This window comes from Dicentrarchus labrax, unplaced genomic scaffold (genome assembly GCF_905237075.1).
Source record: "Dicentrarchus labrax unplaced genomic scaffold, dlabrax2021, whole genome shotgun sequence".
NCBI classification, from domain to species: Eukaryota; Metazoa; Chordata; class Actinopteri; family Moronidae; genus Dicentrarchus; species Dicentrarchus labrax.
The window spans coordinates 12,722,968-12,733,995 of NW_026136708.1; the positions used below are offsets into that span (position 1 = coordinate 12,722,968).

At 38.4% G+C, this 11,028-nt stretch overlaps 1 pseudogene; it reads right to left on the reverse strand.

The window, feature by feature from the left end:
- Positions 1-1,319: 1,319 nt before the first annotated feature.
- On the reverse strand, positions 1,320-10,895 carry LOC127368853 (microtubule-associated protein RP/EB family member 3-like; annotated as a pseudogene).
- Positions 10,896-11,028: the final 133 nt, after the last annotated feature.

Sequence of the window (11,028 nt, forward strand, 5' to 3'; positions counted from 1 at the left end):
CGGCATGACGTCAGAGTGACGCGTTCCGACCGTTACGTTTAATTTCTCGGAGAGAGCCGAGACAAGAAGTTCGTACAGAGTTTACGTTAACTTACGTTTTTATTTATTAAAATATCCTCAAAGTTCACCTCCTCAAAGTAACCCTAACCTCTATGTGAATGTCAAAAGTGTTTGTACTTTTAATTCAACAGGGATATGTGAAGTGTAAATCATAGTTTGGTTTAAAACAGACATATTTGAAGCAGCCGTTGTCAGTAAACAACTTAAAACAAATATCTCCACAGACATTTCTATCCGCATTAATGTGCCTATAGCCTATAAACTACAGGTCGATTAATTGATCAGCCAACAATTTTTTTTCTAGCTTCTTTTCAAATATTTTCTTAGTTTTCTATGATAGCAAATTGGAAAATTGGCATCTACACTGACAAGCAGAGCAGTTATGTCACTGATGTTATCAGTATATCCCTGTTGGTATAATGGGTATAATTTAATACTAAAAACAGTAATAAAACTGCAGTGTTTGGATGTGTCTATCATCGTAAATGTCTATTTTTAATCATTTCAAACTGAGAATAAGTCAATAAAATATAAGGAGTTTGGTTAAGGGGTTAAAATATGTCAAAAAATTATAACATTAGGAATAAACAAATAATACAGTGAAATATAGAAACTCAGTTTTGGACAAAGTGTTGACACAAAACAGTAGCAAGAGAAAGGCAATGCTGGACAGCAGGTTGTAGTGACTTTCCATCAGGAGGTTTGTTAAAGCTATAAACTCCTGCACTAGGATTGTATTGTCTCATCCCTACAAGCTCTCTGTTGTAGGCTCCATCATTGTCAAGTGCCAGATACATTTAAAAACCACGGGCCTGCTGTAGTCTTATGTCTGGCTGCTGTCTGTTGAACAGACGGTGAGTTTTGGCTGCAGAATCTCTCAAAAGAGGCACTTAGTGTTGGCACAAAATTCCTGGATCTCTTTCAAGACTATGTTCATTGGCTCTGAATGGAAACTTAACCATTGACCACAGTAGACGTCCTACTGGGTCAATATGTTAATCTTCTGCAAGTTAATTGCACTTTTGCTTCCTTTGCAATAAATCTCTCTCTTGGTCCCAAAATAGTTTTTGAAGCACGGATGATTTCTTGGCAACATGATGGCAAGAGTCAACATCCTTATGGTTTCACTGTGTGTGTTTGTGTGTGTGTGTTTGTGTTTGTGATGTGAACACTTGCCAGAGCTTAAGACTGGTAATAAAATAGATCCCCCTTCAGATAAAAGAGCAGAAACATGGCAGATAGCACATACAACAATAAGGTTTGTTACTTTTTCTGAACCTCAGAGCTTTATTTCATTCCAGCAGTAACTCCAAATGATGCAGGTTTATTACATGGCAACAAAGGGTTAGAGAGGGTTGGATGTTTTGTTCTCTCGGACTGGTCCAAGTACTGTCAATCACACTCAGCCTGGCTGTCAATCACAATAAACCACACCCACACTGCCTTGGCAGCCACTGTTGCGTTTTAACGCTTTGCAACAAAAATTAATTAAATAGCAACAGAAAAATAATGATAGCAGCTACAATGTTTAACTCAATTAACACAGTCAAACATTAGTATTTAGTAGTTTCTGTCTGTCATGTTAATTCCTTTTTTTTAAACATTCATTCATAGAATTCAAAGCCTGACGTTTGTCTGATAAATAACTTCTACACTGACGCCTCTGACTTGGCCATTGAGGACTTCAATGCAAATATAAAACAAGCCTCTTTAAAACAAATCTACAAAATATAAAATAGCATCTTTCTATATCTTTCTGGCTACAGCCAGTCACTGCATGTTGGCATTTTGGATCATTTCAGTTAGTTTGTTTCGCTACATTTAGTGCAATACCTTAAATTTCCCCAAATCCAAAATCACATATTTTTTTCAGAAACTGTAGAGAGCAGATTTAAAAAAGATCAATAAATAAACAAAACATAAATACATCATGCTGCCTCAAAAACAAGCTGTCAAAACAGTTTCAGAAGCAAACCCTCTCTGGTGGGACAAATTTATGAATAAGAGCATACTCTGTGGTGTTTTTACCTTGTATTGATGACTTCTTTATGCCTATACATGTGAGCAGTTCAAAGTCTGATATGTCTGCGGGCTAAATGTACGTTCACGTGTCATCATATGCAATATGTCCAAAATATATGTGCAGGCCTCTCTCCTAAGGGGTTTCACACCTTTTATAATCTCAACTTGTGAAATCTACAGCCAAAATATCCTACAAACTATCACATTATGTGGAAAACATTGTGTGGTTTCATATACAAACTCTGCACAAACCCTGATGTGCCTCTCTGTGTGGTCACCAATCAAAGTGCATGGTGAGAGAAAGTGTCTCTTTAGATAGACAGATTGATAGCACTGTTGGCTCCAGGCTGTCAGTGCTGGATCTCATTGCTATTACCCTTAAACCTTTCACAGACTAGCAGGCTGAACTAGCCCTGTAGTGCAGTTGTCCCCTCTTGTAACAGGCTAGAATAAGTTGAGTCAGGCTGCTGGGCCCTGGTCCAGACAGGTCTGGGTTAAGTGTCCTTTGCTAGTAAGAGTTTGGAAAGCAAGGCTGTGCAACAAAGTCGTAATGGATACAAAAATCAATCAGCCACAGAAAAATTGGGAAAAGTAAAGGGGGGTTGTAAAAAATTAAATAAAGGGGGGCAAGAGGTGGATTATGATAATAATGCTCAGGTAGGTTAAAGGGGTTTGAGTTGGGGGTCGGGACAGGTTGATGAAGGTGATGAACAGGTGAAAAATATTTCAAAATTCTTCTTGGTCTCCTTGTGCTCCTTCGTCAATCTCTTCATCCTCTGGGGGTGCAAATCCCTCCTACAAATGAAGCCTGAAGTCAGTGTATGGAAGGATAAACAGTCATAACACTTGTTTTTTTATTAAATCTCTTCTTGTTGGTGCTTAATGAGGGTTTTCACCACAGCGTTTCCACCATCTTGGGTTTGTATATGTTCTTGTTATTTTTGAGACATACCCTCTTGCCACATTACATCATTCTGCAGTGCTCGGGACTGATACAGCAGAAATTCAAGCCGTCACTACCTCTTTGTACTCAGTGAGATACTTTATGCTGACTTGACAGTTCACTTTTAATTATTTTATCAGTAACAGCTTAAACATTACATACAGTCACAAACACTGCAAAATGCTGTGATGGAACTAGAAGACAATTCAACAGAAAGATGACATAAAGACCCTCAGCAACAAGGAATGCATAACAGAGGGATAAGTAGAAGTGCTTAGTCAGTTTTTCAGTTCACAACTGAAGAATCCTTTTGGATGACAACAAAGCATCTTCAAGGAATCTAAACAACTCGTGTTTCTCTTGACTAGGCACTTCAAGATATACCACAACATGGATAAAATAATCTTTACAGACACTTAAATCATTATTTGCTCGACAACACTACAAACTAAAACTTTGAATGTGATTATAGAGTTCAATCAAAACCTGTCTGTTTCAATTAAAACAAAACATTTACTGCATTTACATGCATTTTATGTAACTGAGTTGCAGACAGCTTTCTGTAGCAACCTGATTTTTTTAAAGTCATGTAAACAAGAAACCAGGTTTCATTGATAGGAGTAGGAATTTTAGAAACCTGATTTCCCCAGCTAGATTTTTCCTGAAGAAAGCAGCTTTCTGTGCCATGTTTATCGAGACTTCAGTCAGGCAGGTGTTGTGACAGAGGTGCAGAGGGATATAAGGATAAATCATTATGCTTAGACAACATGCATCCTCATATCTGAAACAATCTAAATATAACTTAACTGATACAAAGTTGCCTCACTCACTCACACACAGACACTCTGATATATCTGCATGTAACTAAATACTGTTTACTTTTCTACAGTGTAAAAATGTCCGTTGGGATGCATATTCTCTGTGTGTGATTTGATTGTATTTACCTCTGTAGCGTACAGTGTATCCATAATTTTAGTCAGAACTGGGTTATCGTTTTCATTTTCCTGACAGAGGAGCTCAATGTCTCTCAGCTTTCCAAAGTAGAAGTCCCTCTCCTTCTCCAGTCCCTCTACTGTCAGCTTTAGATCCAGCAGCTATGAGCAAAGACATTAATAAAAACAATCAATATACCTAAAAGAAATTAGTGTGAATTTAATATAAAATATTTAATATTATTAAATTATTATATTACATATAGGTCAGGGTGTGTTTGGACCATTTCATATTGCACAAATCCACTGGACCAAACAAATCAGTATCTTAATCTGTAAAAAGTCTGTCAACTTGTTAAACTTTGGAAGAGTAAACATCCTCAGCCTTGATCCCACTACTATGAAATATATGTTGCATTACAGAATCAAATAAAGCTATTTAATTTATTATATTAACAGACTTTAAAATGATCAACAGCCTGTGAATATGTTGAGTCAGTCCAAAAATCCTTGCACCCAGGTTTCATCAGGGCACAGACCGGGCACAGTGACCGTGCGTTGGTATTTCATTATAAGAGAGCAGTGTTGGGCCAACCGGGACCCATTTGGTGTCCTCAACATGCTGTTGCTTGGGCCCAAAAGGGCTCTCAAAGTGAAACAAGTGTCACAGTCAAATTCTGAGAAACATCTAAACTACCAATGCCTACGTGAACACTGAAGTGAACCTTTAATAATGCAGTTTAATATGGGACCTACACAGTGAAGCTGGTACATTGGTGGGGGGTCAAAGTACGAACTACAACTACAGGGTGTTTAAAAATAGCTGAACAGATCACAATGGTGGCACCTGCTGGTTGAGCTCTATGAGCTCAGCATCTCCTCCATTGCGGGTCATGGGAGTGTTTCTGCGGGATGATGTCATATTGATCTGCCTCTGGGGGGGGGGACAGTCTTCGGTACAGTGGGTGATGTTCTCATGGGGCCTGGAAAACAGAAAAACATGTTTACATGTCTACACTTGTTTGGATGGATGCATTTTGATTGTGTTTTCAGTCGGCCATCTGTTGTCTGTGTTAGACAACAGATTTGCTTAATTTCAAACAAATCAGTTGTCTACACTGGGCTTGCAATAGCTCATGCTTTACTGCTTTACGTAATATGTGTGTAAATTTGACCCAAATTATCTTTTATGTTTTGGGTCTCTTTATTTGTGGAGTACATGATTGCAAATTTCCAGTCCACAGAAGTACTGTCGCTGAAAAGTGGAGACAGTGGAGACACTGATGAACGACTTACACCTGTTGCGCAAAGATTCGTACCCAAAGCTAAACTGTCTTCTGACCATAAAACCTTAAAGCCAAGTCCTAGCTATTATCACGCATATTCAAGAGATGAGAACTCACCAAAATGTCCTAATTTCACAAAAGTTTTCTCAGACTCAAGGCCTTCAAAACTACAACTACAAAAGAAAACACCCACACATACAAAAACACACAGATTTATCCTTTATAGGATAAATTTACAGTGAGCTTTGATCTTATACCCATAACCTCTTCCCTCTTAATAGGGGCAGTTGTTTTGGTGCGCATTGTTGGGCATCTGTGTGTTTTAGCTTTTAAACTGCCCAAAACCAGTCAGAACAGAACAACCCATGACCAAGCAACTGACAGTTTAAATGTAGGTAACACACTCTGAAAGCACTGACAAGCACATACACATGCTGGATCTAGGCAATGTTACCTGAGCGAGAGGATCTTTTAGGTTTGTGGAGAATGGGATCACCTGGGTTAGAGGTGGGGATGTGGTTGCATGAAGAAGTGAGGGCAATGAAATGAAGCTTTTGGGTTCACACACAGCTGATTTTGTCAGACACACATGAGTGCATATGTATGGTACCTTGGTTCGGTGGAGGCGGCGTTCCCTCCTGGCCCTGTCGTGTCAGCACAGGGTCGTATTCTTTCCCGTCATAGTTGGCGTCAAAAAACTTCTTAAACCACTGAAGGAATTCAAAGTTGTCCTGGAATTTCCCCTTCACCAGCCTTTCCACAGGGATGATCTGAGAGAAGTAAAAGGAGATGGATAGAGAGGAGGACAGAGAGACGAGTTGAGGAAGCATATGACAGAACTGCTATGGTCAATATAATGTTTTTCAAACAGCAGCAGCTGCATATGGATCCAAAAGAATAGCGAATCCTTGGAAAACTAGAGAAGCCACTATAATGGGGACATAGGAACAAGCTTGTGATCAAAGGGTCATTATATGAAATTTGGGGATAAAATGATACAAACTACTATTCTGGGGCATCCCAGTGGCAATCTTTAAGATGGTGACCATATAATAACAACATCCCCTTTGTAAGTCTGGCCAGCGGCCAGTGACTGTGCACATCACCCCTCCTGTCACTCCCTTATTCTCTGACTGCAATCAAAATAATGGCTGAAATACTTAAAGAAATAGTTGAAATAAAGAACTGTTCTTTCAACTATAGTTTCCATTAAAAACAGAATTTATTTTGTAACTCCTCAGCTATGCAGTACATGCTGCTAGGAGAGTCTTTGACCAGAGAGCTTCAGTGTGAAGAGGGATCACTAATGAAAGGATCAAGCTATGAAAAGTGTGACACCTATATTGGTGTATGAGGTATCACAGTAATCACAGTAACACAGTAATGAGGTTACCTTGGGATAGTAATTCTAGTCTTGCTAGTGCTTCTTAAATTCTCTTTCTTCCCCTTTTCTTTGATATTTCTTCTCACATATTTCAACAACTCTTAATCCATGCATTTATGAGTGTGTGCGTATTCTCACCTTGTCCACATTCATTCTCTTGAATGAAGCCTGTAAGACCTTGAAATTTTGGATGTATTCGTGTTCCAACTTAGCATTGTACTTCACTTTCTTCAACAATATGCACCCTGGAAATAGCATGTCCATGAACTGACAGTAAGCAGCACCTAGGAGATAAATCGCACACACACAGATTCACTTTTAGAACTTAATAAACATTTTGAATTTTATTGCAAGCTCACTCGACATTAAAAAATGTGTGTTTACCTGAACCGAGCTGCTCGATCTTTGTGTAGTTGAGATGCAGAGAGTCGTTTACCCATGCTAACATGTCATGACGACTCAGGTTCTCTATGGTCATAGAGGTGGAGTAGACATTCACCGCCATCCTCCTGCTTCACAAAAACACACACAAGCACATGCACACCAATATTACTATGCAACAGTTTAATGATTGATTTATGAAGGCTGACAAGTATGCAACATGCTTAACCATAAATTAATAAACATTTTCAATTAAATTAACAGTTTGCGTCTAGTTATCTCAGGACACTTTTCATATAGAGCAGGTCCAGACTATACTCGTAGGGGTGTGTACCTAGACTCACCAGGAGGTGGTGGTATGCAATAAGGAGTAATAGTACTCTTTTTTTTTTTTTTTTTATTTTTTTTTTTTTTTTTTTTTTTTTTTTGGTTTTTTTTTTGGGGGGAAAAAAATCCTTATTTTCTCTCTGTGTAAACACATTACTGAGAAAGCAACGCTGAAAAGGTCCTTGTTAAAATGGATTTTAGGCTTTTTCAGGTACTCAAAACAAAACATTTTGAATGACAGTCAGTTTGTTATTTGAATGTTCTTTCTTGTTTTTCAGATAAAACATCCAATTTAGCTTCTTTGTGTAGCCTAATATGCCTCTATCTTCAAGTTGTAGCCTTGCATCTCTTGCAATGCTTTATGTTAGAAGCGAGGGGAGCTAAAAAGTGAGTCAAAGACACAAGCTAAGAGAGACAAGTCACAAAAGTAAGGAGATTCCTTACTCTAACTTTCTAAGCTGTGGCAAACATATGATGTAAATGATTTCAATAATTTATTTTCTGAAGATAAAACAGCAGCAATAGCATTAGGGAATTGGTAAAATTATAGTTATTTTAAGAAAATAATTCCCTGATTCCAATTAATCTTATTTTGAAGGTGGAAATACAGACTTAGACTTAAAAAGAATATTAATTATAGAATCATTTAAACCACATAATCTACTGTAACACTCACTGCATTGGTACAGTAAGAGAAGAGTTTACTTTATTTCATATTATTGTTGGCTATTTAATTCCATTTTATTTTTTAATTATTTGTAAACTGTCCTGAAATGTTTTAGTCCTGGTTCAACCATGGAACTTTCTAACTTTATTACAGGTGGTAAAAATAATGTTTAATATTATTATTATGCAAATGTGGAGACACTTATTAGTATTTATGCTAATACTGCCAAAATAAGGTATCCAGCCAGGCAAAAAAATAAAAACAAATACACACACACTTAACTCACCTGCACTGTATGTGTGTTGGGTGTGAACTGTTCCAATGGGGTTGTGGTGGACCACCTTATAGAAAGACCTGGAGACAGAAACCAAAATTCACGGCCCGCTCAAGAGCACCTCTACGAGGTTACAAAGAGAGACACAATAGATAAACTAGCAGCCAGTCACTAGTTCACCTGCTAAGTCACTAATCTCTGCCTCAGTTAATCCTTTTAGCTCAGGTCCAACATCCTGTAACCCATCATGGTTCACAACGGCAGCTGAGATCACCAGCAGTTGCATCCCACAGGAATAAAAACCAATACAGTTCGGATTTATCGCACTGACAACTTGTGATAAGGATAACAAAGAACTTTCAGTGGACTGACTGCCTCCAAAATAAACAACATACAGGATGTTGTCCTGAGCTATCAATTCCTGACTGCAGGACTGGTGACACTATCCACCAGGAAAATGCTGCTAATTTAGTTGTGGCAGGAGAAGCTCCTGGTTATGCCGGTCATTTGGTGGGTGAATACGTACATGTTAACGTAAGAAAGACTTTATTTTGCTCCCCAACTGTCCCGTCTACATATGAATCAAACTGCACACATTACATTACTATCCGCTCACTTTAGATATGTGAAATAGAAACAGAACATCAGCGGCAAATTAACCCAAAGTGACAGTCCAACAGCAACTTTATTTTAAAAATTTAATTTTGCAAACGCCCATATGTAAAGCCAGCATGTGACCCTAAACCTGGACTTTCCCCACTGACAGACCCGATTTTCCAGAACATTCTCCAGATTTTTTTCATCTGACCCCTTAGAGTCTGGAGGAATGATAAAATGTTTAAAATTTTACATTTTCTCATCTGGATAAAACGATTGATCAAAGAACAGACAGATTCATAATAAGAATAATCATCAGTTGCAACTCTAAATGGGCACATTTTTTTCTTTACAACTATCAATATGTGTGACCATGTCTAAATACAACGGAGGAACCATAGTAACCACCAGCAGTTGCTATGAAAAAGTGTGTGGTAAAATATAATATGTGTGTAAACTGTATATCTTCCTTTGTAAATAAAAGTTTTCCCTTTTATTTATTCCTTTAGTGCTACTTGTGTATACTCTGTATGTATGTATTTATGACACTGTACTGCTGCCATACAGTACCAACGGATTGTAAAACATAAAATAATCAGAACAGGGGAATGACAGACACACTTCTGCACATACACAGCAGCTCCAGAATTAGGGAAATTATAATTACATTAAATGTGCTCTTCCAGAAAAGCAGCAGTTTCTTGTTGATCTTGTAAAAGGATATATATACCGTAAACTAGAAGTTACCACTCCACATTAGATTAAACGTGTTGCCTAGCGGACAAAGAAGGTTTAGTCATAATAAAATATGAGTGTGAACATGGGTGCTGAGGAGGCTGCAGCACCCCCTAAAATCTGCCATAATAAAAACCATTAGATCAAAAACATGTTTAAACTTATGATGAATATCTCCTGTTTTATTTTTAACTGGGATTTACATGTACACACTGATATTTATGGCACGAAAGTGGTTTTACCTTGTTTTTTTTATCCACTAAAAAGTTACACATTTTGTGTAATTTCTGTAAAATGTTGTTAATATCCTAACAGTTCATAAATTAAGGCTGTAAATTATCATGGCCTCAAATTAATGCAAAAACAATGAATGTCATGTATTTAGCGTTTAGTATGATGCTATTATATATAGACTAACTTATATAGGACCCCCCCACCTAAACTCTGACTGACTTACAGCGTCCCTGAGTATGAACACATTTATAAAAATAAAAAATCTAAAGCAGGTAAATATTAATGAAGGAGTAAAAGGTTTTCGGAGCAGCAGTAGTAACGTTAATTAAACTAATTAAAAAGCCTCAGGTTGTCATTAAGCGTTAATGTAAGTGTTAACGCGCTCAGTCAGCAGAAACAACTGCGTTATAAAAGTACGCAGTCGGTCAGTTGGTCGGTCGGTTGGGGCCCTCCTGTGTGGAGCTCTGTGGCCGACATTCACAGCCTGTTGCCCGGCGCTGTTCACGGGTCGTCCTCGGTGTTTTGACAGTTGACGTTAGATCCGCGGTCGGTGCAACGGACACTGCTGCCACTGTGTGATTGTACTGTATAATGCTGCTAGCTCCTGGCTAACTACTTAACATTGCTAGCGTTGGTTGCCACTCGGCTCTTCTTGGTGTTCTTGTTGTTGTTGAATTTAGAGACTTTTCACTTGTTTTTTTTTTTTTATGTCACCGCAGCGTTATAATAACATCTGAGTGCAACTGAAAGCGGGACTTTCTTTAGCCTGCCGTTACCCTCCTCTGAAGGCCTGCTCGATACTACACACGCACATTGCCGCTGACAGAATAACTGTCACCCACGGGAGGATTCAAGTATTTATGTGAGGCATAAATTAAACAAGCCGTTAAATAAACTGATTTCACACATAAAGAAGCGCATTTTAAGTTAAGTTGAGTAATTATGAGTTACTCACTGAAGTGCGACAGCGTCCCTGTGCAGCCGCTCCGTTGTGTCTGATGATGGGCTTTTCCGTTGCTATAACCCCAGCCGTTGCTAGCAAGTTGCGCGAGACTGCGCTCACCTAAGCCGTTGACACGGCGCATGCGTAAAACAGTTGCTGGTTTTTAGCGTGACTTTTTATGAAACTGGTGTCCCCGTGAGCCGCCATGATGGAGAAAAGGTACGACGGCGTTAACTGTGGAGC